Source organism: Thermobia domestica, chromosome 7 (genome assembly GCF_964235325.1).
Source record: "Thermobia domestica chromosome 7, izTheDome1.hap1.1, whole genome shotgun sequence".
NCBI classification, from domain to species: Eukaryota; Metazoa; Arthropoda; class Insecta; order Zygentoma; family Lepismatidae; genus Thermobia; species Thermobia domestica.
Window position 1 is genome coordinate 290882621 of NC_137460.1, and position 5441 is coordinate 290888061.

Below are 5441 nucleotides of genomic sequence, written 5' to 3' on the forward strand. Positions count from 1 at the left end.
TATTCATTTATGAGAGTATGATGATGTTATTTTTTTAAACTCCGCCATTGCCGGTCCCAAGCCCTGGATGAGAAAGGAGGAGGGTTGGGGGTCTTGCTACCCCCGTAAAAGAAAATAATGTTGGGTTGAAAACGAGTACACTTCTATTCTCTGCTATGTTAAAATAGGGGTTGAAAAATATGCTCATAAAAGGGAATGAATACACTCCTAAAATGGAGGCGGTTGTGTTTGTTATCTGTTCTGCTGTGTGTTCATAGTCTCAGTGTTATTCTATGCTATGTTAAAATAAGGGTTGGAATACTCTTATGTGTTATCTGCTCTTCTATGTGTTATCTGCTGTGTTCGTAGGGGTTGGAAACGAATACACCCCTTCTATGTTTCATATTCTTATCTGTTATCTGTTCTGCTGTGTGTTACGTACTGCTGTACGTTACGTAGTTTTATGGGCTCTTCTATCTGTTCGTAATTAACATAGGGGTTGAAAAATATGCTCATAAAAGGGAACGAGTTCACCCCTGAAAGGGTGTTCATAAATGGGAACGAATTCTGTTGTATGTTCATATTCTGCTATGTTCAAATAGGGGTTGGACAACGAGTCACCCCCTAAAATGGAGGTCGTAAAAGAGAACGAGTCTTATGTGTTATCTAATCTGCTGTATGTTACGTAGTGTCAGTGTAATTTCTGCTATGTTAAAATAGGGGTTGAACGAATACACCCCTTCTATGTTTCATATTCTTATCTGTTATCTGATCTTCTGTGTGTTACGTAGTCTTATGTGTTCTCTGCTCTTCTATGTGTTCGTAATTAAAATAGGGGTTGGAAAAGTGCTCATAAAAGGGAACGAGTTCACCCTTAAAATGGAGGTCGTAAAAGAGAACGAGACTTATGTGTTATCTGTTCTTCTATGTGTTCGTAATTTCTGCTATGTTAAAATAAGCTCATAAAAGGGAATGAGTTCACCCCCTAAAATATGCTCATAAAAGAGAACGAATACACCCCTAAAATGGAGGTCGTAAAAGACCGTGGGTTGGAAAATATACCATACTCTAAATAAGGGTGGAACAAGTCTTATGTATCTGCTATGTGTTACGTAGTGTTATGTGTTCGAGGGGTTGAAAACGAGTACACCCCCTTAAAATGGAGGATGTTGTGTGTGTGTTACGTAGTCTCAGTGTAATTTCTGAAATAAACCATGTTCTTTTATTAGCTGTGCTATGTAATTTCTGCTATGTTAAAATAGGGGTTGAAAAAGGGAACGAGTTCAATCTACTCTGCTGTATGTTCATTATGTTACGTAGTCCGATGTTCTGCTATGTGTTCGTAGGGGTTGAAAAATATGCTCATAAAAGGGAACGAGTTCACCCCCTAAAATGGAGGTCGTAAAAGAGAACGAATACACCCCCTAAAAAGTGGTCATAAAAGGGAACGAATTCACCCCTAAAATGGAGGTCGTAAAAGACCGTGGGCTCACGGTGCACGGTGGTCATTTTCCCAGTGGCTTGTGAGTTGGCTAAAACTGATCCAGATCGATCCATTTTCTACTACTATACACTGACCATATTTTTTATGTATTAGGTATAATCTAATTTTATATTGGATTCGATTGTTTTCTTTTATTATTTATAGAAGCGAATGTTTGTGTGCTTCTTTAGTTGTTAAGTAGACACATTAACAACGTTGATATGTCGTACTTCAAAGTGATTTTATCCAAGAGATCATAGTTTGGAAGAGACCGTACGTTATATAAAACTTTTTGGTTTTTAAGGGGAAGACGATGGCTTTCAAAGAGAAAGAGATAGTTTAAATCTATGTTAAAAATAGGACTTTCCATGTCAGGAAGACAGAACTCGGTAACCTCTATTCTAAATACAAGTTGGCATATAGAATACGTATTACTTACAATCTAGAAAAAAAAAAGTAAGTGGGGTAAGACAAAGGTTGGAAAGAGGATAACATTTAAAAATAGTCTCAAACGGCCGATATTAGAGTGAAATATAAAGTTTGCGGGGTCGTTAGGGTGAATAGTGACCCACCGGATAAAGTCCATCCAAAGCTGGTATTGTCGTGAGGTGTTGTTGAATAATAAGCACCGAAATGACAAATATCAGTGTCAAATCCATAGTTTTCGGTGTCGCTAAGCTGATTAGTGACAAACTCAGTGTCAACGGAATCGGGAATTGACAGCAGTAACAGCGAAGGCGTTGCTCGAGCTTATGTATCTTACTGAAATATTTACTTTTGAAACGAGCAGTTCCTAAGGCTATTAATTCGCTTGTCATTATTCATTCAACTTGATTCTTTAATTTCTGACAGAAGAAAGGCCGAAAGCACCACCCTTCGCCATTTCTTCTACTCAGTTCCTTTTTTTCTGACACAGGCAACACAAAATGCGTTGCTTGTCTTGATATATAAAGAACTCTTTCGACACCTTAATATCCAGACTCTCGAACTACGCATAATTCTCTCTGACCTGAAATATCTTCATAAAATAGTTAATGAAAACTCAAGATCGGAAATATTCCTGCAGGAACCAGGGGGCGTCATCAGTGGGCAGCACAAAGCAGAGACTTATTGACAATTGCCAATCGCAAGGCAATAGGGACAGATAACAAACAAATAACATGTGTTTCCTTTAGTCGTACGGGTTTAAAGTACAAATGGAATTAGTTGACAGATAGAATGGAGTACTTAGACCCTACAGCGACAATCTACAGAAAGATATGGATAGCTGGTTGTAGCACATTCAACTAGGTAATGCGTAGTCAGCGCATCAGCTCTCAGGTGTTGATGTTTCTGACTTTCAGGGCCTGAGTTCGTTCACTATTGCTTCACATAATTTCTTATATGACTACAAGAAGATGAGTATAATAAATGAAATAGTGGAAGGAAATGGGAGAACCCGAAGTAAAGAACATACATGAGTGTTGACCAGGACGAAGCCCAGTTGGCGTAACCTGCGATCTAACCAGGGACTCCATATGCCAGAGGTGAGCTCTTTACCACTTAGACATCATGGTCCTTCATGCTGATGGCTTAACTGTAAATAGTGTTAGTAATTCAAAAGAGAATAGAACCAGGGATCTTACACCACGAACTCGCGTGCACTAACTATGCAGCAGCTTAAAAAAAAGTAAAAAAAGACAAGAAAACTGGAGCATTTTTAAATAGATCTTTTGCTTTTTAATAAAGTTCTGTGTTCGCAGACGGTAAATTTTGATGTATATGGTGACGAGAAGGAGCCATTCACTTGAAAAGAATAAGGATGCAATACATAACCAACTTGTTGAAGTCTTATGTAAGGTAAAAGCGTGTTTCTCACAAGTAAGATTTTTAACGTGACTGTACAATGACTATGATAAATGAAAGAAAAGTTGTATTATCGGGAATCACAAATGGAATATACTGTATATTAGCAGAATCAATGGGTGGTATTCAGACAGAATTCGTTAATCGATGGTTAGTTAGTGATTAGTTGGTAGCATACTAACGCTTTACTAAAGAAAATGCAGTTTTTGGTATTCAGAGTCTACTTTGAGAACAACTAGAAAGATGATTTGGGTATGATTAACTTATATAACCCCAATGCATCGGATGAGAAAAATAAATGTGGCAACTACTGAAAAGTAGATCAGCTCATGCCTATTCTGTAAAAATGAAAATATATGACATACGAAATGTTGTGTCACACGCTAAACCGTGGGTAAAAGATTAGCCTCTGTTCTAGATTAATTAGTGACATGTGATTAACTTCGTCAAATACTACTTCCTAATCAGAGACTCTGAATACAATTTTGATAACCATCCATTAATCAACCCCGTAGTATGGCGTTAATCAGAAGTCAAAAGGACTCTGCATAATGCCCATTATTTTCACACTGTACTGTTCTATTTATTATTACATTATAAACGTATTATTTTGGTCTGCTCCGGGAAGGCACTGTCTCTCAGTGTTCCGGGGACAGTGCCTCCTCCAAATAAAACATATCTAGAATAAACGCTGGTCAACATTTTGCCTGCTTTACTGGTCTAAAGTGTGAGTTTAAGAAAATACCTTAAATAGTATGACTGAATAAGATGTATCAGCTTTGACGACAGGTATCACATTTGTGCCTACCTAACAAGCACTTCTTTCCATTATTCTGTAAATGAACCACTGATTGGAAAAAGGGAATAAGTACAATTTTTTGCGATTTTAACCTGAGACAGCAGATGTGTTCCTTTAAGATAGTTGCATCGTTGAGTAGAAAATTGGAATGTTTGGGCAACTCTATGTGACCAATGTAGAAGGCAAAATCTCTTGCTGATTAGAAAAAGGGAATAACTACGTTTCTTATTTCCTTCTTACAGTCACTACAGGACACGACCACAACTGTGAGACTGTGTGTAAGTAGACAACCACCAGAGCCCTCTGCTTTCGTTAAGATACTTCGCTTTCTTTTTGCATTGCACAATCTATGGAGAACTTTTTGCCCCAATCAGTTACAGATTTACATGTTTTCAGTGATACAAGTGGTGGTCAAAACTGCAATCATTCAATGACATGAATGCTTTTCAGCCTGACCGTATCATAACGGTTCCCACTATACACCAATATTTGCCTGTCAGAGGTCACAGTTTTTACCATGTGACCGAAATTTTGCTGTAATCAAACCAGAACTCAAACGACACAATCGCATTTATTTACCAGCACAGTATAACCACATGATTACGAATGCAACAAACACTGATCCTCCATTTCAGGTTTACGAAGTTGTCAATGAAGAAATCTTAGATTTTAAACATTGGTGGTAACCGCTTTAGAAATCTTCAGGTAGCATTGTGGACAAAACAGTGAAATTCCAAGTAAGTAAATAGAGACACTGTTTACAAAGCAGAATCTCTAGGTTATGTCCAAGCTCATAAGTTTATCAATAGACTAAGAACTGATATTTTTTGATTACTCAAAAGTAATGTCATAAACGTTGCACTGCCGACGTCAAAGGCATACGATTGGCAAGTCTCGATCAATCAGAAAAAGATCAACGATTCTTCACAAATCATCAAATAAATACCTGACCAATAAAAACAGTTTTATAGGATGATTTGTTCATGGAAAACCACTGATCAAGACACTAGGAAAGACGAAGATGCAGACGGATAGGACCCTATGTAAACCCATTCTACTGTGACAAGGTATTTTGCTACGTATTTTGTTCAGTTGTCTATTGTATTACTTTTCTTGCTGTACGAATAACATGTGCTGTACAGAAAAACGAACGGTGACAATAAAAGTGTTAGAAGCCTAACATTCGTGATAGTTCGAATACATATATCCAAGATTAATATTCAACATTGCATTCAACGTACATTTTCATAGCTCTCTATCACAAACTGCACATTACATACCCTACACACAATTACAATTGCACCCAACTTTAATTGATTGGAAAAAGGGAATATT